We start from the raw sequence: 27338 nt of genomic DNA on the forward strand, positions 1-27338 counted from the left end.
TCTGTGATCTTTGTGCTACTATGTGCATTTCAAGACCCAAACCTCGAGTAACAGAAAACATAAGGATGATGTTACAACAACAGCTTGATGATCTCATGGCTATTGATGTGGGCTCAGATTAACGTGAGTCTATCTTGCCTGAGTTCTGGCAAAAGGAGGGTCTGAGGAACTTCGATTTTCAATCACGATCGAATCGACCCGCCATTTTGTAACCCGCCGCCATTTTGTGTTGCCATCACTCAGGCAGCACGGCGAACGAAGTCTATTCTGCTTTTTCCGTAGCTTGGTGTCGAAATCCGTCCTCGGCCTTGTTTGTGAAGCTGATGTTTGGACTAGCCGAGTACACTAATCCGTGTCTGGCTTTCCTAATCCCTGTTCCAACTATCTGTAGGCTCACACGATTCTTTCCCGATCATATCTTATCGACTGGCCTTCACTGTCTCCTGCTAGCATTTTCTTGTGTCATGCCTGTCCTCCAATACACACAAACGTATCTCACCACCTGCAAGTCAGTTGTAATCTGTTAATAAATTAGTTCGGGGGTGGGATGACAAACACAGCTGGAGGAGAGGTCTCTTCGAGTCATCTGATCTTTCTGTTTTCGAACCCTTCTTACTGATTCCGCTTTGTTTTCCACTTACCTTATTGGCTCTTTTCTTCTTTGCTTGGGGCGTGTGTTTTGGTAATAATTCTGTATTGTATAGTATTTAATCTGATGCGCCACAGAGTGAAGTGGCAGTCTCCTGAGAACCTACTTTGTGTACTTCTAGGATAACTGTACTAGCTGCAGCTAAATAAATCCAATCTTCTAACGCCGACAGAGTGTCCCGTGTCTCTGTGTAACGAAGCAGGTGAACCCAGAAGATGGAGGGCGTACCCTGCACCGCCAGGTCCAAAAAGTTCTGGTTCTTCAAGAGCAAGTTCCCCGTTTAGATAATTAAAGATGTCCGGTTCATCTGCATTGGAGCCATATACCGTGCAAAGGGTGAATTTAGTCTCCCCCACTAAACATTCAAGGATGGCCCACCGGCCATGGTTATCCACTAAAGATCGCCCTGGAAGGACTAAAGAGTGTCGAGCTAAAATAGCCACCCTCGCGTCGTATCAGATTGTTTAGAAAAAGCGAGTGTAGTATATCCCAGATCAGCTAATTTCTGTCTGTGGGTCCAGGAGATATGCGTCTCCTGCAAACAGAAGATATCAGGATTAATAATTTTTAATTCAGCCTGAATCTTCTTGCGCTTATCATAATTGTTAAGGCCACAAACATTATATGTGACTATTCTTATCCCCTTATTAGCCATGGACCGATATGTAATGAGTTATCCATAAGTTTAAACCTTTTCATGACAAAAAACTGATAAACAAAAACAGAAGAAGAGTAAAGATCTGAAAATGTACTGTGGAACAAGTTTTTAATTAAAGACCCCCCCAGAGCTTCCCTAGAACCCCCACCCCCCACACCCTCCCTTCCCTGAGGCAATGGGACCTAAGCCCCTGTGATGGGAAGCTGGTGACGCTCCCTGCGGTGCCCCCCCTGAACCACCCCCATACCAAGCAAAAAAAAGACAACCTACGGAGAGGACCTATTTATATGACCAACTTATGCCTTTCCTGCTTCAGGAACCAGACTTAAGTGAATGTAAATAATCCTTGGCCTGGATTTCGGAAGAAAAAAAACGTAGCTTTGTGTGACTGTTAGATCTGGCACCTTGGCGTGGGTCTCCCTTCCATTTTTGCTGTTGCCTCATGTGTTTTTGCTGGTGTTAGATGCTTTGGGCACTGTGCCACTGCTGTCCAGTGCCACAGTGCAAGTGCTCCCTATTGTAAATTGATGTATGGATTAGTGATTCCATGATTGGCTGATTTGGTTTACTTGTCAGACCCTAGTACATTGCACAAGGAGTGCCCAGGGCTTTTAAATCCAAACACTGCTGGTGGGCTTGCAGCACTGGTTGTGCCACCCACAGAAGCAGCCTGTAAAAGTGTGTCTAAGGTCTGCCATTGCAGAGTCTGCGTGCAGTCTGGTACTGTCATGCTGACTGGGCAAGTGCACCCACTTGCCAGTTCCACCCCTATGGTAGGTCCAAGGGCAGGGTGCATTGTAAGTATAAGGTAGGACATGCCCTGGTGTGTGTGGCATGTTCTAATAGTGAATTACAACCATTTTTGTTTTTCACTATTGCAAGGCTACCTGTTCTCCATAGGCCACAATGGGCAGTTTGATTATTACATCTTATAATCCTAACTGACTCAGGGAACATGGTAGAAATTCGAATTTAGTATGCCTGAACTCAGGATGATAAAATACATATTTTAGTGAAGTTGGTTTTAATATTCTGTGTTTGAAAATACCACTTTTAGAAAGTAGGTATTTTCTTGTCTAACCATCCAAAACTGCCTCTGCTAGGTTGTGCATTCCTTGTCTGGAGTTTGAGTGACAGGGCTTGGGAATCCAGGAGACAGGGTGAGTTAGCCCAGTAGTGAATAGAGAGATCTGCATCTAGATGGGAGGGAGGAGTTGCACCTGGGACCTGAATAGGGCTGTGCCTTCCCTCCCTAATGCTGACTCCACCTCCTGTGGTGCGTCTGATGTCTCTACCCTGCACTCTGCAGCTGACGCATCGAGCCAAGACATCTCGCAACATCGGAGAAGCGTGTCGCATCAACAAGAAGACGCCATCTTTGTTTCTTTGCACCAGATCTTCAACACATCACCGCCTTTGCGTGTTAGAATCTACCGCATCACCTTCCCTGCAACACTTTCTTTGCCCTGCGTGTCGCATCTTATGGTACATTGACTCAAAGTGTCACATTTAAGATCTAAAGAGAACTAAGCCAATTCTACCATTTTAAGTACAGTAATGTGGATTTTTGTCGTTTGTGGTCTTGTGTTAAATCTATATAAAGAATATTTATTTTTATTATACAACTGTGTGGTGCCCATGTGTAGTGTTGTCACTGGATTACTGTATGTGTTCACAAATGCTTTACACAATGCCTCTGAGATAAGCCTGTCTGCTCATGCCAAGCTACCAATGGGGTGAGCAGGGGTTATTTTAGGAGTGTACCCCCTTACCCTGACTAGAGGCAAGGGTCCCTATTTGTCACAAGCACCTACCTGTGCCAAATAGAGACCCCCAAATCTAACAGTGACCAATTTGTATATCAGTTGCAACCATAAAAGCGAGGTTGGGTCACAAAACCATCATAGTGGAAAAACAATTAACTTTTTATTATCAGATCTTTGTATATTGGGAGGTAAATTCTTAACAGGTGGATGAATCTGCCAACCAAAATTGCACGCAAATTGAAGAGGCTGATAGTGGCCGCACTAGTTCCAAAATGTGTTTATCCTTCTCCGCTGTATTTTCCTAATGACTCCATTAATATTAAATCACTAATAAGTACTTCAAATGGCACCCATGCATGCTTCGTTAGACTCCCTGCATCTGTTTCTTTATTTCTGCTCATCACAGTCTAATGCACTTATCTATAAATGGGACCTTCAATTTACTGCCGTCCAATATTGTGTATGTTGAGGGTTTTTTCTACACAATTCAAGCAATACCCCAAAAAATTATATTATCAGGAACCTGAGATGAAAATAGTACCTACTTCTACTCTTGTAGCAAATATGACTTAATACTATTTCAGAACTTCGGGGCGAAACTCCATAAAGCCACAGTGACCTGCCAATGTCTTAATAATTTGACAGTGGCGTTGGGCTGCACCTACTCACTACACCCACCCTGTTACATTCTACGACAACGTGGCCTCTTCTGCAGCCCAATAGGCCGCGTTTAGAGGGAAGAAAGCTTTTCATGCTGCTTACAGCATCCTTGACCATTTACAAAGGTAAACGATTAAATTAAACAAACGGTAGGAATGACGACGGCAACAATAGAACTAAGGAAAGGGGCACAACTTAGTGAAGTAAAAACAAAAGTTTGATTTCAATGGCAGTCAGAAACGCAATGAACAATTTGTCTGATTCCACAAACAAAATACAAATGCGTGTTTCCATTGAAGATTCTTCAGATGTATATATTTAACTCAATCAAATATTTCCTCATTTAAAAGCAGCTTCAATCAGGTTCGAGTGTGGATTTCAATGATTAATATCAACAGCTCCCTTACGAGGTAGGCTCTTGAAAGCGCTAGACATGTTTCTCGTCTTTGTTTAAAGGGTGTTGTACAGGGAGCGTCCGGCTCTATAGGTTGCGGCCCTGAAAAAAGGAAACATGACTTGTTCCTGATAATTTGACAGGTTTTGCAAAGCACCTAATAAACTCTCAGCTGTGAAAGACATCATTAGAGGAAGCGCTTGCTTATTTAAAGTTTGACAGTCTTGGCAGAATATGGCCTCTAATTGCTGCAAAGAATTCAGAGGTCATGGCTTACTTTTCGGTGGTCCAAAGGGGATAGCTTTTCAGAATAAGCCAAGCCTGCGGCCATAATAATTACTAATGGCCTACAGCAAAAGAGCCGCTGGACTCTCACTTTGGCTGGTGCCCCATCTCTGCTGGCACTGTGCTACAGTACACAAACCTGTTTCTGGAACAGATATAAAGTACATTTATGCAGACCGACAGGCAATTCTCAGCAATGATTCATAAAATGAAAACCTTCATATTTGAATAAATTCCTATCATGAGTGTTGTGAGAAAATGCCCTTTTTTGATTGGTCACCCCTATTTTTTTCCGGAATTGTATCTGCTGATTTTCTGGACTGCGCACTAGGATAGTACTGTCCAGTGCCGAGTGTATGTGTTCTGACTCCTAAAACATGTAGAAATTGGCATATCCTTGATTGATGAATTTAACTCTCATATAAGGCCATCGTTTATGGTGTAGAAACTGCACTCATGTCATGGAAAGTTAAATGTCACCTTTTGCAGTATTTATTTTGCTATCCCCTTGTAACATAGCTTCAGGCCTACTACCATTGTAGCCTGAATTATGTAGGTTAAACCTTCTGTGTGACCTGCTACAATAACTCTTACAGACAGGTAAAACGCAGCTATTTAAATATTAGTAAGTCACCTCTCTGTAGGCTTTGGAGCCCATAAGGTAGGGTGCATGGTATTTAAAAGTGAACATGTAACCCACTAATGTTAATGTCTCTACAGGGACAAACATCTACTGTCAGCATGCCTACCTGTCCTATGTAAAAAAAAGTACAGGTTAAAATACTAATTCTGCTATCTGGGGAATGGGAAAACAAATAAAAATAATGAAAGCACTGTTTATAACAGTTATTAAAAATCCAGATCACTAGTGAAGTCAAATTATTCAATAAATATTAAGGAAAAGGCTCTTTTAGAAAGCTACCCCTTACCTGTCCTCAGCCTTGAATGAGGTGTGAAATTCCTCCCAAAAACTCCATAATAGGTTGACCAGAATGGCAAGGATGACTCCTCTAATCTCTGTAGAATCTTTATGGTGGGGGATGTAAGCATGCTTTTTTTAAACTACAGTTTCAAATCCTGCCTAACAGGTCTGTTTGAGCCACATGTATAATTTTAGAGCATCAAAAAAGAAGAAACAAAATACCAGGACCATTTGTATTTATTCCCTGTCAGCATGGGTGTTAATTCACCAAAATTCCAGGGTTAGTGGAAGTGACATCACATTCCCTTTGACCCTTATGACATCATAGAAATTGACATCATATGACCATTATCCCTTATTGTTCCACAAAGGCATGTCACATGCCCTGAACATTACACTCACTCTTTCTTTCACCCCTTACACTCATTCATATTCATTCTCAGTCACTCACTGATATTCACTCTAAATCTCACTCATACTCTTACAGACATTTAGGCCCAGGTTTACTAAAACATTGTTGTGCTGTGTTTGCATCACTTTTGTGATTTAGGGTGGAATTTACAATGGAATGTAAATCCTGATTTGCATTGGATAGTCTCATAAAGTAACGCAATTTGAGGTATGTACTGTTTTGTGTTATTTTGCATCAAGGGGAGTGTTCCATGGGTGGCACATGGATGTCCCTATGCAACCACCTATGGGCATTAATGGAAATCCCTTTCTAAAAACATTGTTTGACAGGAATTTGCACCAAAATCTTACAACTCCTCAAAGCAAGCAAAATGAGGAGAAATATTTTCATTTTTTTTCGTTTTTCCAATTTTGCATATTTGCTGCATTGTACAACACACAGCAGATAAGAAAGTGGAAAGGCCATAAAGCATAGTTTTTATACTGGAAGAGAGTCCTTCCATTATAAAACCTATGCTTCTGAGAATGCGCACACCCTTGCACTATGGTGCAAGGGTGTGGGCATTGTATGTCAAAAGTGTACTGGAGCATAAGGAGAGAACAAATGAGTAGATATGGTGCATATGTTTTTACTTATTTTGATGCAAGGAGAGCAGTAATGCCTTGTATCAAAGAATAATACATCTGGGCCTCAATCTTACACAATCTCACTCTCTGCATGTCACTGGCTTTCACTCACACATACATGCTTACACGTAAAGACACATCCTCAGACATACACATGCTCTTTCTCAGATAAACACAGTCTCACACCTGCAAGTATGCACACAACAAATATTTAAAACCGTGTTTACTTACCACAGCCACCATTTAAGGTTCTGTGTCAGCTAAGTATGCTCCATTTTTATTATACTAACAGTGAATAATTGAATATTATTCACTATTAGTGAATTAGTAAAACCAGGCAACAAAAAAGGAAGGTTTTTGCCACCTCTGAGGCCAGGGGTCACAAAGGAACTGCCAGGGGACACAAGGGGCAACCCAGGGGTTGCAGCTGAGACCCCTGGCAACTGCTAAATTACTTCCATTCCTGTCTGGGCACTGCAAAACCGTGTCTTTATCCTACCGGAACATCTGACTCCTATATTTTTGTGGGTTCAAAGTCTGCTTTCAACAGGACATTAGAGATTATCATAGTGCCCTCCCATACCCCCACAGCTCTCAGTGCCCAAGTTTAGGGTAGCTGTAGACTTCTGCCATCTTGAAAATGCCCGACACTTTACATTTTGGGCCTGTTCCCAGTAATGGAAACAGAAAGAACTGAAACCTGGGCACTTTTACTCCTTTCATTAGGGAGTTTCCATGAGTTCTTCCGACCCGTTAGCTAGTGCCAGTCATAAATGTGACCCTCAAGGCACCCCACCAGAATACTTTCTGGACTTGCAGAAGAACAGAAGAGAACTGGACCTGTGTGAAACATGTCCACCTTCCCTCAAACATTGTGTTTATTACCTCCTGTTTTTGCTGGAATTTGAATGTGTTGCCTTTAGGACTCTTTTTAATGTATGACTGCTAGCAAGTGCTAAAGTGTTTGTGCTAACTCCTACAAACATGGTACAATTGGCCTAAACCTGATTAGTACATTTAATTTACTTATAAGTCTCTAGTAAAGTAGCACAATATGTACCCAGGGGAGGCCCCGACATTAAATACTACTAGTGTGTCTGCAGCACTTATTGTGCAGACTACTCACAAAGCCCTTTAAAACATGTCTCAGGCCTGTCAATGCGGCCTACGTGCAGTTTCAAACTGCCAATTCGACCAGGCAAAATAACCTTTATGTCAGGCCTGAGCCCCCTTTTTTAATACAGATAAGTCACCCCTAAGGTAGGCCCTAAACAGCCTGCAGGGCAGGTTGCATTGTATTTGAAAGGTTGAACATGTACTTTTTAGTTTTACATGTCCTGGTAGTGAGTAAAGTCTCAAAATAATAGTAATTAAAATCCTCTTCAATGGTAAAGTTGTTTTTTAATTAACAATTCCGAAAATGCCAATCTTCGAAAAGAAGGCATTTTTCTGTCTTAATCATTTGGTGCCTGTATCCTGCGATTAGGATGGTAGTTGTCCGTTGAGTATTCCCCCCAGACAGTGACACAAAGGGTGACTAGACGTTGGCAGGATTGGCCAACCTGCCAGGATTGGAGTGTAAGAGCTGTTCTCTGCCCCATTTCCATTTCAAAGGAGCTGCCCCAGCCCACTCACACAGAACATCACACTAGTTGTTTGTTATCCTAGGCTCCTTGGATCATGGGGAGGGATAAAGAGAATTCCAGAACCATATGTGTGGGGAAAATTCAAGAAGTTTCTTTTACTTCACACTGAATCGGGGTATAAAAATAGGATCCTCTAACCCACTGTCCAGTTCGCTCCTGGACCTGCGGAAGACACTCAGAATGCCTGCCTTGTACATCAAAGGACTGTGCTGTTTCTTGATGCCTGCTTTGTACTTCAGAGGACTGCCCTGCTATTTCCGGAGGACTGCCTAGCTGCTTGAAGCCTGCATCAAACCCTCAGAGAAATTTCATGTTGCTTGAGGACTTCCTTGCTGCTTGAACCCAGGACTACCAGAGTGCCTGGAAGGGCTAGTTGCCTGGCCTCCTTTTCTGAGTTACAGGGACACAAAAAGTTCCAAAAAGTTGAACCCTGCACCTGGACCCTGCCTGAAGAGAGCCCTGTCCTGGATCTTTGAAAGTTCCACTAAAGGTGCCCAAACAGACAAAACCCAATCCTTTTTACCCAAAAAGTGTTCTGAGAACTGACAGGGGACAAGGACCTATCTGCTTGCCGATCTGCCCAAGATGCATGAGGTAGCGGTGCATTTTTCTCTGCAGCAGCAAATCCTGCTCAGCAACTTCTTGCAGAAGGAGTATTGTGGAGCTCTTGTCGGTTGCAACCTGCAGCTTTATCTCGCTGGAAATGTTTAAATGTGGAAATCTTCATTGCGATTTTGCCTTGTAGCTCCCTGACAAAGTCTCCTCCTTCTCGGACATCACTGTTTGCCTTGCCCCACTAAGCTTAAGCTTGTCAGCCATTTTTTTCTAAGTCCGAAGAAATGCCGAAATGAGGCTCAATCCACCTAGTATATCCGAACTGTGCTTTATTGTGGTTTGCCTTAACTTTCAACTGCGTCCCAGTCTCACGCGACTTGATGTGCACGGTTGGCGCTTTGATCTTTTAGGCACTCGTTTTTAATAAAATCTATAAAGCTTCAGAATTCCGGTTCTACTGATTAGATTTTCATTGTGTTGGTGTCAAATCAGTGATTACATGTTGCCCTATTGTTCTTTGTTACGGTGGGATTTTTCTTGTGTTGTGTTTTCACTTTTATCACTGTTTGAGTGCTGCACGAATACTTAAGACAGTGCCTCTAAGTTAAGCCTGACTGCTGTTGTGCCAAGCTATGAGAGGGTTAAGCGCAGGTTAATTAAGTGACTTTTGTGGTTCACTTCTGACAAGGATAGCAGTTGCTGCTTGATAAAGAAGAGTTTTAATACCTCTCTATCAAAAATCACATTTCTAACAATCTGCTGTTTGTGACATACAAGGAGCCTTGAAGGACTGGACCTGCTTCCTCTTGTAACCAGGAGAAAGAAGGGAACTCCTTGGTTCTGTTGGCTCACCTCCTAGGTGACTCCAGGGATACAACAAGCTTCAAGAGGTCTATTTCTTGAAGTGCGCAGCTGCCTAGTGGCAACTGGACGATTTTCACGTTGCTGTTGATCTCTGCCTGAAACCCTGTGAATCTCTAAATGTCCTCCCCTGAGATTCTGGGGGCCTTTCAAGTGTACTGATGTGATTATTTAGGCAACAGGAGAAAGTTTGGAATACTTGAAAAACTTTTGCTCCAATTCCTCAGCAGTACCTGCCATGAAAAGTAGCTACAGGCAGTTCCAGGGCACTGGACTAAATTTTAGCTTTGTTCGCTGTCCACTGTTAGCCTCAAATTGCACCTAGGCCCCGGTCTACCACGACCAATGACCACTACAGGTGCTTGGCACTTTATGGATCTATCTTACGCTTTAGTCTTCAAAAATTTATTTCTTCAATTCAACTGATTGGAGTTTTGTTGTTTTGGTGGCTTTGTGTTCATTATTGCCTATGCCTTTTTTTAGATTGGAGTGGGATTTTTAATGTGATGTGTTTTTTAATCTGTTAAAGGTTTTGGTACTTTTCAATGCTTTCCACATTTTCCTTAACTTAAGCCTGCCTTCACTGTGCCATAGCCACCAGGTATGAATTTTTGGAACTTTTTACTGTACCTAACAAGATAGTGACTTTATTATTTGTGGTGAACACCAATCAACCCCAATAATAAACCACTTTCATACATGAGTGAGCATAATAACATCTGTCCATCAAAGTTAATGTCAAGCAATGTATTTTGTAAATTAAGTATAAAGTTGACTCTTGCATTACTAAAGCACCTGTTTGAGCCATGTGTCCATGTTTACTATGAATGATCTCTACTAGACAGTGATCTGGTACTGCCACTCTTGAAACATGAACCCAAAAAACACTTTCTAACAGCCTTGCATGGACTTTGATCTACTGTGCATTGCTCTCCTGAACCCCTACTAGGAGATCTGCCTCCTGAACCTATGTTCATCTTAGGGGAAAAACAGTGAGTCCTAGCCTCACGTAACTGGCATGCCTTTCTTATAATACATCTATATGTATATGATACAACTATATTTAAACTGTTCACCGATCATGTGAATAGACTGTGATCCCCTACACTTGTTACTAGCCTGTATTTCTTTTGTCATGTTGTTTATTTTATTTATGTTCCCCTGTTATGTTTCATATAGTTACCCTAATATAGGCCTAAGTAACATCATACCCCATCACCTACATTGCCTCCCCTTCACTACACAGTAACAAGCCTTTTAGGATTCAACCTTTACCTAGTTCTAGTCCTGGGCACTGAAGGAGGGTTTTCCTGAACAATAGCGTTCTATGACTTTATCATTAGACTGACACAGTATGAATCTATATCCATAAGGGTTTTTGGAAACCAGGTTGGGGTTACATCCACCTGCATATTATCTACGTACAAGGTTCATCCCAAACGTCATCCTCAAACCCAACAATGGCTAATACACGAGACAAGGGACAGAGGAACCCTAGATACTTTTCTGTATAAATACAGTACCTCTTGCTAGTATTAGTTAGAGGGAACCGAGACTTCCAGGCCGACACACTGACCAGAGATGCTGAGGCACCTGCATGCAGACGCTCCAGCTGTCAGTGGTCTAACACATCCCTTGCGGGGTGTCTAATTCAAGACGAGGACGGGGTCCCACACTCTCTCACTTCAGGTAATGGTGTTAGACTAAACCTAGAGGGATTCTTGGCTTTACACCTACTCACATGCTAGGTACACTTAGGTACATCTAGATAGGCATCGTAGGAGTATACGCTTTCTTTAATCAGGCATTTTATATCCATGTATGTGTTCATGACTGTTGCAAAATGGTAGAACTGTACTCTCCTTTTATATTGACTGTACTGCTGATCATATATATATCTGCTACTGTGTAACCGTTGTTGCAGCACATACATTATGCACTGTGCAATAAATTCTTATTGGAACACGCCCGACTGTTTCTTCTGTGTAACTCACTGAGACTGAATAAGTGAGCACGAGTGACTGAGCGAAAGGTAGTACATTGTTTCCACGATCCTGGGGGATCAGGGTTGTCATGTTCTAAGGTTGCCAGAAACTATTCTCTCCCCAATAAGATGAGATTCTAGTAGCACTGTGAGCTAGCTAATGCAAACAGGCTAGCATTCTTGGTGGGTGTGCTCAGAGCCAGTCTGCCACTAAACCCGCGGTTTATGTTATCCGAATGCGCAGATTCTGTATAGGAATATATAGGATCTACATGACATGGCGCCATCAACGTTGGTTAGGTACTTATTTAACAGTAGAATCTGAGTAGTTCAGTAATGCCAAATCTCAGAGACCCCTATTCATAAACACCAGAGACGTCTGGAGTGGGTGGGCACAAACTCCGCCACAGCTGAGTGGGCAAAAAAAATCCTATTTATTAACTGTTGGTTAATCAAGCTTGAAGGACACGGTGTTCCTAAAATTGTGAACTAAAACCTTATCTTAGTTCCCTTGAACAAACTTCTTCTTCAAAATGATCGAGGGTGAAAATAACGCAGAAGTAGATCGAAGCCTCTCAACAGGAGAAGAAGATTTGGTGACGATTCAGATTGCACCTAAATTCAGATATACTATCACCGTGAAACTATTAGAAAGTGGCTTAAAAGCTAGTGGTGGCTTAGTAGCTTTTGTGATTGAGGCATACGAATCAAACAAAAAAGAGGTATTTTATTCATGGGTTACATTCCCAGCCGCATATGCAAGAACACAGACATTTCACTACTATACAGACGGAGATGCACCATTGGAATATTGTCCGTTCGAGGACATAGAGATTCCACTCACGTACCAGGAACACTTATACTGGTTTAAAGGTGCCCTACCCCATATAAGAGGATGAGAAGGCTGGGTCCGTTAGGAAGACCAGGAGCAACATGGCTAATATTAGCAGCCTACACACCTCATCCTGACATTGAAACAATGCCACAAGGAGACTTACTCATCCAACGCAAAGATTTAATTAAAATCTACAGAAACTTGACACAATTCATCATGAGGACTTTCACAGTCCAACCAGCAACAGTTGCAACACATGGAACTCAATCTCAGGGTACAGCAACTAAAATTACTCCACAAACATTACCCGCAGTTATGGGAAAAATGCCCACGAAACGCGAACAAATGCCATTCTGAGTAGCTCAGAAAAGAGCACAGTTAGAGGCAGTATTCCCGGATACTACCCAATTTGAAAAAAAAAGAATGCTAACAATCTGCTTGCCCATGGGGATAACACCACAATTAGAGGATTGTACCACTTGGGGTACAGTCTTTGATTAAATTTATACCAGGACTCATGGTATTCCTTCATTAGCTGTGATACCGGATGTATTAAGACAAATACAGAATGAGTACGGAGCAGAGCCTGCTCTGACCTTACGGATGAAGTTACTAAAGAACTATGACCAGGTATCAGACATAATATAAGCTAAAATTAAAGGGGAAGCAGCTTCAGAGGCAATCCGCCAATGCCTAAGGGAGTTCTGTCTGTTAGAACAACAACACAAACTGCCCAAAATAATTGAAACTGCGTATGCAGAATTAGGCAGAGACAGTTTGGGTGGGAAAGCCTTAAAACCTCAACTGAAGGGCAGTCCTGAAAAGGACACTTCTAAGCAGACACCTGCTTCTTCTAAAAAGAAGTGGGATAATAAAAAGCAACAAAACTTTACAGAAAAAAGATCTCAATCCCAAGGTAGATCTCCTCCACAGGAGCACTCTGAAAGGAGGTACAACCTTAGGAATAGGGATAACATTAGGAAACCTGACAGGTATCAGGATACTGATACACATTCCTCTCGTTCCTTTCAGGGTTCGATGAACCACTCTGAGAGAGAAGGACGGTCAGAACGCAAAGAAGAGCGTACAAAGTCCAGAGACAAGCAGCACTCTCAAGACTACACTTCCAAAAAAGAAGGAAAGCCAAAATCAAAACCTTAATTTAAAAAGAAGAATGTTGCAGGCCTGAAAATCAGACATGCCCAGAATTCTACAGACACAACTTCTGAACGGAGAATGGGCTAAGATGATGCTAGACAGTGCAGTAGAAGTAACAATAGCTCACCAGAACCTGATGGAATTTCTAGTGACAGTGAACTTGAATGATTACGTCACAGTGGAAATCCCAGATATGAGGGTGAGTGTCCCACATAAGCTACATGAAATAACACTCCAAATGGAAGGGGACAAGCCCAGGAAAAAAAGGTCTCTTTTGGGAGAACCTGTCATCTGGTTATGACATCCTATTAGCAGAACAAGATTGTCCGCCAGCATTTATTATGGGATGCTCTAGGGGAGAAGAAATCATTTTTCCAGCCCTCTCCAGCCTCGATCCCATGCATATTAAACACAGATGTGCGGGAGTGGACAGTTGCCCTAGCTCCAGCATTATACAAAAATCATGCCGGATGGGATGAGAGTTCAACCCACCACGTGATCTTGTTAAAAGTTTCACCAAATGCTCAGAGGCAAAATCCTATATAGGAAAAAGCTAAAAAACAGGTCAGGGAGATCTTAGATCAACTTGAATATCAAGGGGTCATTGAAACATGCACCTCACCTATGAACAATCCTTTGATTTCCGTTTCAAAACCGGACAACTCATATCGTTTAGTTTTAGATTACAGACATTTAAACACATGCACAAAGACATTCTCTGTCCAAAATGCACACAGTGCCGCATTAATGAATAACATTGTGCGGAAAAAATGAAAAAATACACTTGATATCTCAAATGGATTTTTCTGCCACAATATAGCACCTGAAAGCAAATATTTGACCGCATTCTCAGCGTTGTGGTCCCAGAAACAATTTTGTCGTCTCCCTCAGGGGTATAAGAACAGCCCTCAGGAGTTCTTAGCAAGGGTAACTGAGTTTGATGAGGGAGCGTTGCCCTATGTGGATGATATTTATCTGACGGACAACGACTTAGAGAGGCACTTGACCAGGGTGAACACCATAATTATGGGATTCGCCTCTGAGGGCTACAAATTTAACGTTAAGTAATCAAAAATCACCCACCTCAATGTCCTGTTTTTGGGCTATGAGCTGTCAAGTGAAGAAAAAAGTCTGGCATCTACCTTTTTAGAAAAGTGTGCGCTGCTCCAACCTCCAAGATCATTAAAAAATCTACAATCAATACTGGGATTCCTAAATTTTGGCAGAACATACATTTTGGATTACGCAGAAAGAGTAAAACCTGACTTTCCAGTTAGACAACGGACACAGGGACACACAAATATCCTAAATTCACTACAGGAAGACATGATAGCTTACAAACACTTACAAACACGTGTAAATGTACGCCACCTGGTGGTCCTTGTAATAGCGGGTCAATGCGTGCACACCAACATAACCTTCGATGAAGGCGAAATAGTACCAATCGCTTACAAATAACACCAGTACACAAACGCAGAAATGCGTTTTACTTCAACAGAAAAAATCCTGACAGCAGTTCAGGCCACAGTAGCAAGAGAAAGAGCACTGGCTCAGGGGAAACACATCATTGTTGTAATCCTGGTACAAGCATTACAAGATGTTACACAGGTTAGCATTTCAAATTCAAAACCTTTAAATCCGAGATGGATACAATGAGCTAATTCTCTTACTGCAATAGATGCTGAATGCAGATTTGATCCAAGTCTAAAAACACAAGCATTTCTGCAATACGAACAAGAATATCCTCCACCAAATGAAATCTTGCCTCTAGATCAGTATGAATACATATTTTACACTGACGGATCTGCTCAACCGGCCATAGGGAGTAAGCAACAATACAGCGCAGCATGTGCTATCGTTAAAGATCGCATGCGGGATGGGAAGTTCCATCCACGTTGCAGCAAGACGCAATCTCTAGGAGATTGCACGGCACAGTTGGCAGAGTTAAAAGCATTAATACTGGCACTGGTGAATAGAGATCACGAATTCCCCACTCTAATCGTGTGTGATTCGTTTTACTGTGTGCAATCTTACAGTGAATATATATATCATTGGGAACAAACCAGGTTCAAAGATGCAAAAGGTGGCACAATTAAGCATAAAATGCTATGGGAACAGGTAGTTGAGTTGAAAAACAAACTACTATGGCTCACGTGATACATACACTCAGTCATCATCGTGATGGCGTTCACATTGAAGGGACTTCATTGGCTGATGAAGCCGCGAAGGGGGCTGAACCCACAGCTTCCATAGCTGCCATTACCTTTTCAAAAACAAGGATAGACAGTGAGATTATGGTTGCTGTCATTGTTAAGGGTAGCACAGCAGTACCAGATAAATTTCCATTCAAGTAGTCCTACAAGTTGGATGCAAGCAACATTCCATATGCTCAGATTCCTGGAGTGGGGGATAGAGTAATAACAAATATGGATCGTGGACAAGGTTTGATTGTTGCAGCACACAAGGGATTGGGCTTTGCGCACACAGGCATTACAGCAACTATTTCATTATTGAAACAGTGCTATTGGTGTCCAGGTCTAACAAAACAAACTAAAGACTATGTCTTGAAATGTGACATCTGCCAGCAGATGAAAGGATCCACCGTAACACGCCCAGCGCAGACACTATCATTAAAATCAGACAAACCTCTTGCTTGTGTGTATCTGGACCACTGGGCCCCCTTACAATCTGGTGGAGCTTACAAGTATATGTTGGTGCTAGTGGATTCATGCTCAAGATTCCTATGGGTCTGGCCTCAGCACTCGGCTGATGCTCGAACTGTTATCAAAGATTTGTGAGGCTTCATAGGGACACATGAAGTTGGAACGTCACATTCTGACTGTGGCCCGGCGTTTAGCTCCCAGGCTTACAAAGAGGCCATGGAAAGTATGGGCGTATCATTGCTGTACTCCTCTCTGTACCATCCGGAAAGAAATTCGGTTGTGGAGAGGAAAAAACAGGACTTAAAGCAATCTTTAACAGCTAGGGCATTAGGCAAGGGCGGTAGTTGGGCCAAACACTTATATGGGGGTACAGAGAGCCGTCAACAACCAGCCAAGAAGTTCTCTAGAGGGTGTCACTCCTTACGAGGTCCTATTTGGTACGAGAATGTGGGTACCTGATCTTGATTGTGAAGGCACAGGGGCAGATGAGAAACCATTTGATATCCATGATCGTTTGGCTGTTTTACAGGACCTAAATGATTCCAGGACACAACCAAGGAACGTCCACATGAAACAGACCACCACTGGGGATGTCAAAGTGGTCACAGCAAGACCTGTCTGGATCTCAAAAGTGGGAGATCTGGTCAGAGAGAAAATAGCGGACAAAAAAGAATTTGGTCCATCATACAGAAAACCTGTCCCTGTCCTAGCAATTCAAGGAACAAGAATTGTACTTTTGCCACCTCTTGCTGGGAAAAATGATAACAGATTTGTCTCGATTGACTTAAACAAACCACACTATGTGGCTGATACTAAGCAGTAGGCCTCGTCGACTCCAAAGTACCAGATGCCCACCTCTTGCTACAATCCAAGAAATTCAAACAGAAAGACTCATCACGTTTGAAGAGCCTCCTGTACGGAATGATGGACTATGCAACAATGCTATGGAAGTTGTTCCTCTTGAACCTGAAGTTCAACTTCAAAATCAGATACAAAACAATGACCAGGTTATAATTAGACCGAATACAGACGTCTACATCAACAAGCCTCGAGGAGAGCAAAATGAGATTTCAACAAATCCTGATGCAATTCCAACAATTGAACGAACTGCTTCTGGCCACTTCATGAACTTTGATACATTTTCTTTGGATCCAAGTGAACCAGAAACAACGCCAACCCAAAAATCACGCAAGCAACAAATCAAGAACTTTCAGATCTTTCTCAAAAAGACTTACCTGGTATCGACTTGGGTATAACTCTAGGTAATTACTGGGATACTGTTCTTTCTTTTCTGGCTAGGCTTAGTGATAACTTTTAGTATGCTTATTAATGGATGATACCTTCAACAAAGCTCTACTGCCCAAAAGGTTAACCTAATCCTGAAGCCACATAAATCCTCACATCGTGAACAAAGACACTTGTGAACATTACAGCAGTTCCTATACTGGACAGTAAAGTTTGGGACAAGGTTGATTTTAACATATTCGGCCTGACCGAAATTTTGCATGTATTAAAAATTTCATTAAGTGATATCATTACCTCCAGTACATTTTCTAATGATTGGGACTCTGAAATTATTAATAACATGTTGTCTGATTTAGAGGAAACTGCCGCATATCCAAACACTGAAATGTTAGAAGGTACTTCGGACTATGACACTTTGTATTGTTACCAACATTATGGACATCATTTCCTGAACAAATCTATAACACCTAGAAATACTTTTGAGTACCATCAGTGGAAACATTGCCCTACACCACCAAAAACACTTCTGACCCGACGTCATTTTATTATAAAGTTACACTGAAAATTATGTTGAAAAACACCAAACAATTTTCCTCTGCTTCCTTTATTGCCCAATTGTCTGAACAGGGTTTTGACCTATGAAAGGACAAAATTGACTTAAAATCAGTCTGGGGTTCTAGGGACTGACAAGTCCAGGGAACAGAAGCACTATTTAGAGCATGCCTCATTCCACAGCAGATGATTTTTCTAAATGACACTGTGCAACAGACAGCCTGTCTTGGAATAGCCAAGAACAAGGACCTGAACACAACTCGGTTTCCAACACCATCACAGATGGAGGGGTGGCAAAATTCAACTTCAGAGGAAGGGGCAACAGTAGATTACATTTTACAGTACAATAGATCAGACCCTGATTGGAAAGAAGGGTTGGTTTGGCCCGTAGACATGAACAAATGTCATAAAAGATTCTTGGGTATCACCGAAGGGTTGAATATCCATAGGCCGGACCCACGCTATGTACAAAGAGATCACCCAGGGTTAGTGACATCCTATAGTGTTGGGAAGTTGTGCCTTGATTGGCTAGAAACCTCAACACTCACAGAAGTGAAATAACACTTATCCTTACTCACACAAGCCATGGATCTTAGGGATTTTTTATTAGGTCCCAGAAAGACACGTCAGAAACGTTTCATATATGCTGGCATTTATACTGCCTACAATGAAATCTGGAAAATGTCCCAACAAGAGGCCACAGAAAGAATACGGGAAATAGACAATATTATCTAAGAGAAATCTCTAGCTGTCGTAGATAATGGGTTAACAACTTTGACCTCCAGGATATATTCTTTAGGCAACATTGTATCTTCAGTGATAGACATACTGGAACAAGATTTGGCCATATTATAACACGGGCAATCTCAGTTACATTCTATTATGTTATTGAGCTGGACTCTGCAATCTTTGCTGGCAGGCTATGTGCCTTGGCATTTTATCAACAGTACGTCTCTGTTTTCGGAATATAATCTAACAGATAAACAGATAGAAATGGCACAAAGGGGAGCTAAATATACAATGCTACGTATTGAAAAACTGGTTAGATTACCATTTACAGTGGCTGAATCACCATCAATGGAATGGCTAATCCATGGCCACATAACTCTACCGGTCAGTACTTTTCAGTTTCAATATTGCCTTGAGCAAAGGCAGGCAGGCATATTTGAAAAATGGGTAGGGAATACATTAAGGAATCCTGGGAATTCCCATACAGATTTCGATGCCAGAGTGGGGATGGAGAAGTGTTTCTCAGTGGTACAAACTGCAAGAACTCTTTAAGCGGTTCTCTCATGTGCCAGGACATTGTGCTGCACGGAGCATGTAATGGTTTGGTAGTAAACTTGTGCTGCCACATGAAAGGGACTCCAGCAGCCATGATTACTACAATATTCAAGCTGCTCTCGAATGGGAGTTACTTGATGCTTAACAATCAAGGTTGCTGTGGGATGCTTCCGGGCATTGTCTATCTGGTCACTGTGAACTCCAGGGTTACTTTCTGTATGCAAGTATTGTTTCCTCCAATGAATACAGTCAGGGAGGCACTGTTATGGCATTCGTTGAATGTTTTCTTTATACAGTTTGATACTTTGAGCAGACTGAAAGCCATGCTTTTACAGCAAACCGTACCCTTAACATTCGCTCGAGAGACCTTTGATCTTCAAATCACAAGGACCTCAAGTGAGGTACAAGCACTTATGCGTACAAACTGCCCTTTTCATTTCGCAGAAATGATGGATTGTATCTTTAATATGTTTGATACGAGTGGTATTGTACACCTATTTAAAACCATAGGGTCAGGATTTCTAAGCACCTTTCAGACGATCCTTGGAGTTATTCCAAACTTTATACGCTCCATATTTGGAAGCATTTTACCTCTGATCCTGCTCTCAATAGCTGGAGTCCTGACTGTCCTTTATTTACTATGCCATGGATGGCCCAATCACCAATGAGATGGCAAAGGCGCTCCTGGAGCAGAAATACCGTGAGCGCATGGTACAACATCTGGGCACACCTCGCCTACGGGAACTGAGCGCCTCTTTGTTCCTATCGCTTAGACCAGTCTGAATGGACTGCATCTTACCTGTTCTTGAATGCCTGTTTTGCGGAGAAGAATGCTTGTTGGATCTCTGTCTGACACTTGCATCGGACACGCCTGCGGACTTGAATACCAGGATGGAACCCTTGAGGTCTCATGCTCGGCAATGTCCCCAGCGTATTCCTGTCCTGATGGCTGCATTCCTCGAGAACCCGCAGATGCCTTTTGCTACAACTGGGTTGAGCATCAGCTCTTCCACTAGCACTACTACTAGCACCACCAGCACCCATGCATCGACTACAGCACCAGCTGCCTCTGCACCAGCTATTGGGAGTTCTGAGCATCATCTGTACTCCATTGACGTGCTCTGCGAGGTGTTTCGAGGACCATCCCCGGCAGCAAGCAACAACGATGTTGCGTCTCCCAGGCAGGACACTTAATCTTTAATTGGCTCGCCGTGTGCTGGGAATGAATTTCCTTTCTGTTTCAAAACTCAACTAAATTTCGAACATTTCCTAAAAATTGACACTCTCACTAGAAAAGCATGGCCTTCTAAACGCTTGTAGTAGTTCAACGTATATAAACAAACTCAACTAGGACTTTGGCTTAAGTGACAATTCCAATACTGACTTTCAAAAAAAAAATTCCCCTCTTAAACTGTTTTTAAAAATGAGTTTAAGACAAATGTTTTTACGAGGCTCACTGATAGTTTTATGTGCTGCTACCTAGTAAAACGTAGTTCGCTAGCATTTATACTATTGTTGACTATTCGGAAGAGGATGTGGTGTTATATTTCATATAGGTACCCTAACATAGGCCAGAGTAGCATCATACCCCATCACCTACATTACCTCCCCTACACTACACAGTAACAAGCCTTTTAGGATTGAACCTTTACCTAGTTCTAGTCCTGGGCACATAAGGAGGGTTTTCCCTGAACTATAGCGTCCTATGACTTTATCATTATACTGAAATAGTATGAATGAATATTCATAAGGGTTCCAGGCTGGGGCTACATCCACCTGCATAATATCTACGTACAAAAGGTTCATCCCATACGTCATCTTCAAACCCAACAATGGCTAATACAAGAGACAAGGGACAAAGGAACCCTAGATACATTTCTGTATAAATACAGCACCTGAGGCTCCTGCATGCAGACGCTCCAGCTGACAGTGGTCTAACACATCCCTTGCGGGTGTCCAACTCGAGACCAGGTTGGGGTCCCACACTCTCTCACTCCAGGTAATGGTGTGAGACTAAACCTAGAGGGATTATTGGCTTTACACCTACTCACATGCTAGGTACACTTAGAGGAGAGGAGATTTTAATGGCACTGTGAGCTAGCTAATGCAAACAGGCTAACATTCTTGGTGGGGATGCTCGGAGCCAGTCTGCCACCCAACGTGCAGTCTATGTTATCCGAATACGCAGACTCTGTATAGGAATATATAGGAACGACTCGACACCCCACATGCATGTCCTTCAAAAAACCCAACAGATAAGCTTTATAGAATTGTTCTTGGGTATTCCCCTTTCTGTCATGATGATTACATCCAGATGTGGGTCATATTAAACCAAGCCCTTTCTGCAAGGTCACTGAATATCTTTGCCTTCCTTCGCCTTCATTAACTGAACCAGTTTATGTTGCCTTGTAGAAGTCTGTGCACTTTCTCCCTAGCAATCAGTGGTAACGTGTTTTTTCTCTCTTTACCAAACATAATAAGACATAGCAAAATTGTCTGACACCTGATGTGTACATTTAATTTAACTGTAACTTCCTAACAGTTGCTGGTATATGTACCCAGGGCCTGTAAATCAAATGTAACTAGTTGGTACATGATGCATTGTGCCATCCACTTTATATAATTTCTCTGTGGCAGCCTAAGCAGTCTGCAGTGCAGTCTTAAACTGCCATTTCGACTTAGCAAAAATAAACGCTTCGTAAGGCCTCAACCTTCCTTTTTAAAACTTATAAGTAATCTCAGGCCCTAAAGGTTTAAATGGCAGGGAGCATGGCATTTGAAAAAAAGGACATGTGTGTTTATGTTTTACATGTCCTTGCAAGGAAAAACTCCTAAAGTCATGTTTCACTGCTGAAGGTTATATGTTCCATTCACTAACAATGGTTTACCTTATTAAATGTAATAATGCTTACTTCAGATTGGGGACAGATAGAGATATGCTATTTACAGTCTAATTAATTGTAATTTCAATTCCTCTTTTATGGTAAACTCGGATTTTAAGTTACTATTCTGAAAATGTCACTTATAGGAAGTAGGCATTTTTCTGCCTAAAAAAATGTGCCTTTCTCCCTGCTTCCAGAGTCACATGACTGTGGATGGCTTTCCTGATGTGTTTTGTGTGTTATTTCCAGACATGGGAACAAAGAGGACAATGTGTGAGGGGAGATGACCTTCCTGACAGGATGGCTGTGAAGGAGTTGTAGCCTACCCTGATTACACTTCAATGGGCCTTGCCCAAAGTCTGCCTTTCTCTTTTTCATCCTAGACACTTTGAAGCCAAACCAGGGGAAAGAAAAGAACTGACCAGAGCAAGTTTTGGGGATAGGCCAGGGAATTCAACACACAAAGGCTAGCACCAGTTATAAATGTGGCAACTTCAGAACATCAGAACACTCATTAGCCTGTGGAAGATTCAGAAAAAGTATTCCCCTGCTGCCAGAAGGACTGCAATTCTGCCCGATGGACTGCCTTGCTGTCTGAAGGAGAAAGGATTGGACATGCTTGCTTTGTACCAGGCTACCCAGAATGACCCCAATGGTCTGTTGGCTACATCTTCAGGGACATAAAAAGCTTCCAGATGCCAGCTCTGCAACTGCTCAGATGACCAGAACCAACTAGACCTGCCTGATCTTTGTTGTTTGACTCTGCTGAAGTGAGTCCTGATCCCCAAGAGGTGCGCCCCATGTCCTGGACCCTTGACTGGCATCACATTATACTTCTCTCTGCCTAACTGAAGGTTCCTTTACCTCCGACAGATAGCGATGTGGTGCATAGCAAAGCCACACAGCTCCAAACCGAAGGATCCACCACAACCGACGCCGAGCAACGCATAGACTCACAGAGCCATACCACACAGACTTCACATTAAGGATAAACGGTACAATTCCCTGCCAGCCGAGTCTGGTCCTTTATCCGGACTGTTCTCCATCATATTTGAGTGCTTAATCAATACTTTACACACTGTCTCTAAGTTAAGCGTGACTGCTTTTAAGCTAAGATAATAGAATATTAGAATATTAAGCACAGGTTAATGAATTGACTTTTGTGGTTGATCCTGACAAGGTTTGTGATTATTACTTGAGTGGGATGTCCACCTTTCTCAACTAATAACCAAATTCCTTACTGGTCATTACCAACTTTTACATTTTCTGACATTGTTTGCCCATTTGTTTTACACATAAAACAATCGTGTACCATTGCCACAGCTGTCTTCTCAACTACTAACATTGAATGGTTCTGAACTGTCATATGGCAATCAGTGTTTCCAAACTCTTCACCTCCACAGGAAATGCAAAGGAGTTATTAGGATTATTATGCTATTCACTGAGGGTACAACACAATTAGCCACGGAAACTGTTAGCCTTTACCGCCAGCTGGAATGCTGCACCTGTGAGAGAATCATGACAAGTGGAAAACAACAATGGCTAGCCTCACATGGGTCAAAATGTGAAGCACTATAGAGAAAATGCATTGCTGAAGACTGGAGGAATGCAATTGTGAGAAATTGGGTTGTTGGTTGCCTGGGGTGTGAGTCCTGGTTAAGCAACAGCCACCATCCCTTGCAGGCTTAAATACAAAAAGTCACTAAATTAACCTCTGCTTAACCCTGGATAGCGTGGCACAAAACGCCGTCAGGCTTAACTTAGAGGCAATGTGAAAAGTATTTCTGCTGCACACAAACAGTAATAAAGTAAAAACAGAACACATGGTGGTACAGTCTCATGCATTAACCTTACTTGGTTTAACCTTACTTGGTATTCTTTGTAAACACACCCCAGGGGTCAGAAAGCCCACTAGACACAAGGGATTGTTTTTTATGACAAAATGGGTGGGGAGGCAACCCTCCCAGGCATTGCGCAAAAGAACCTAGCCACCCACCCAAATAACCCCTAGTAATCTCTCTGTTCACTGTCAAAGTTAGGTAAGAGGTTTATTCCTCCAGTTTGCCCTTCGCTGGGGGTGAGAAAGCCCAATAGACCACCAGGCAGTGTATTTGGAATAATGTTCTACCCTCCCCAAGGCGCAAAAGTATTCTTGCTCCACTGGTATCAGTTTGTTGGTTGTTACCTCAATTCTGCCGCAGGAAGTTGCAGAAAGTAACCGTGGGCAGAGAACTTCGCTCTGCCCGCGGAGTGTGCGGAGTTGTGCCTACTCTGCGTTCTGCAGAGACAACTCTTGCGCCAACATGGATGTGCCGCATTTACAATGCGGCGCACCATGGGGCAAGAATAGACAGATGCGTGACGCATCTGCTACCGTAAAAGTGACGCATTGCTGGAGTCGTGTAGCAAGCGCAACGCAGCTCCAGCAAGGCTCGGGCTGCCCCTATGCCTAACATGCTGCGTCAATCCTTACGCCTGCTTGAAGCAGGCATAGGGTTTTGACGCAGCATGGCCATAAAAGTGACTGAGTGAAATCTTGTAGATTTCACTCAGCCACTTTCAGGAGGCGTTCCTGCGCCGGAACACCCCCCCCTGCGCCAGAACGCCCACATGTGGCGCAGGGCTTTACAACGTGATGCATCTCCCGAGATGCGTCACGTTGTAAATACCCTGCAGCATGGCGCTGGCTTTGCGCCGCCGCTGCGTCACAAAAGTGACACAACGGTGGCGCAAATGTGGCGTACGGGGCTTGTAAATCTGCCCCAAAGCATTTCTATCAGGAAATGTAGGAATACAGAATAGTAGAACATTTGTAATTACCAATTGTATTTCTTGGCATTTGTGCCTTACAAACGTAAGGCAGTGTGTAAGAAAGAATACGACATTTTGATAAATGGCCTCTGAATCACATGGTAGCATGGGTATCCACAAATTCAGAGATGTAGAAATATCCACTGCTCATAAACTCTTTATCCGGTGTCTATTTCGGAAATACATAGGTTTCTATGATACCTATTTTTCACTCTTTTTCCCGTAGGAATTACTCGATACCCAGAACACAATGAAAAAACCATTGTAAGGCATATGGTGGCTCTGGGTACATCGGGTTCTTGGCGAACCTACAAACCCTATAATATCCCCACAGCTAGAATGGTCTAGCAAATATAATGGTATATTGCTTTTGTAAATCGGCCATTATGATAAGAAGTTACAAATGAAAATGTTATCACAGATGGCATACTCATTTTCAATTTGTTTTACTTTAACAGTTTCTGAGAAAATGGAGAGATCTACACCAATGACCTCTTGCTGAAGTTTAGAAATTGATGGCTTTTCCAGATTACCCATGAGTTTTATCTAGGCCCGGACAGAGTTGCGCTATGCGGAACTCCGAGAAGTTGTCAAAAAACTCCACCCTGCTACTTAGTGTTCTGAGAGCGGGTGGAGCAGCTCGGCGAGCCTGTTCACATTATGTTTCTACGTCTTGCTCAGTTTGAAGTGTGCTTTTGTGATGAAAATCACATGTGAACCATAACACGTGGTTCGCAGAAGCGCGCCTATTTTGTTTTTGGTTCTGTTCATGGTGCTGGGCCTGTTTTTCCAATCCTACTCGATTATTTCAATCCACCCCCATCTAATTTAGCTGCGCCCTATTTGTATTTATTTTATTAGTGTGTGTTTTTGTGTCTATGTATCTTACGTTTTTTCATTTTTTTTGTGACTCTTTGTATTTCTCTTTATTTTTACCTTTACTTTCCTTTTTCTTCCTTCCTTCATTTTCCTGTTGCTTTTCTTTTTTCACCCCACCCAGTGCCATGGGAGAGTACGGCGACCAGGGAAGTAGTAGCGCCAAGCCCCCACTCCCCAGCCAGCAGCATCCGCCTACCTTGCAGATGGTAGTGCAGCCAAGGAATGCAGCCCCATGAAATCTTTTGTAAGGCAGTCGTGGCAGTGCTCAATTTGTTCATGCAGCACCACCTCCGCGCCATGCTGGCTGCAGGTCTGGACACGGGTACTGCCTGCGGGAGTGTCAGTTGAGTTAAGGAATTTTGTTCTAGTGTGTTCAGCACACCACCGAGGTCCAGCGCACCGAGCAGCAGCTGACGCACCACTGGGCGGATAACTTGGACCGGGAGCAGGACCTGCTCGACCTGGTAGGCATTGAGATTGCAGGGCGGGGTGAGTAATTATTCATTGTGTTTGTGTTCTACAGCGCTTACTTTTTTTCACGAATAGCATGCTGCTGACATTCAGAGGTAAGTCATATTTATTATTTAGTTTATATTAATAATATTAATATAATCCAGTTTAAACTATGCAGGTGATCAGCACTACCTAATTGTACTCGTTGGCGCTCACTTTGGCTGATATTATTTAGGAAGCCTTTGCAGACTCCTCTGTCCTCCTGCCAGCCATAGCAAATCAATGATATTACTGAGTTAGTGTTCTCTGTGACTTTTCTTTATGTAACTCATACCGTCCCAAGCAATCTCACAGTGTTGTGCAGTATGCATCTATGCATTGCAAAAAATGTGAGACTTAGTTCGTCCATCAAGGGGGTTGAGAAATGGGAATAGAAACAAAGTTCATTCATTCACTCAATTCTTTAGTTCAAAATGTAGGTTTTGTTAAGAAAATTTCGAATCGGTATTTTAGGATTAGTATGGCCAACTCAATGATAGTCGATATTATCAATAATACTACTATAGGCGATCAGATTTAGAAAAGTACAATGTTACTGTGTTTGCCCCTCATAATACTTTTTGGGAGATTAACTGTACAATGAGTCTATTTTTTTATCTTCTTTATTTCTTACATTAGTACGCAAGGGCAAGAAAAGGGGCAGCGCGGAGGTGGGTCTGGAAGGAAGTGCTGAGGAGGCACCGACCACCAGCACTGCAGCCAGGGCTTTGCTAACCCCAGTTAGTCATATTATTGATTTTTATTATTATTTCCCTAACTTTTACCTCTGCCCACTATTTTATACTACTTTTAATCTTGATTGTTTATTTTATTTATGGTCTCCTATTTTGCCAACCTCCCCTATCCAATTTTTGTTTAAATCTTGTTATCCCTGCATTCTCCTTTTTTCAATATTTCTTGTTTTTCTTTCTTTTGCAGTTGACGTTCTCTTGTCTGTGCTAGTCTGTAGTTTTCATATGTTTTGTTAGTAATCTTTCCCTCTCCCCTATATATTTTGTGGTACTGTAAGAGAACAGATTCATGGTACTCCACTGCCTTCTGTGAAGATTGCAGTCCCAAGTAAGCTAGCATGTTTGTTGAGAAGGCTTTCTTTTTCTT

The sequence above is a fragment of the Triturus cristatus genome, chromosome 7 (assembly GCF_964204655.1).
Source record: "Triturus cristatus chromosome 7, aTriCri1.1, whole genome shotgun sequence".
Taxonomy (NCBI): Eukaryota; Metazoa; Chordata; class Amphibia; order Caudata; family Salamandridae; genus Triturus; species Triturus cristatus.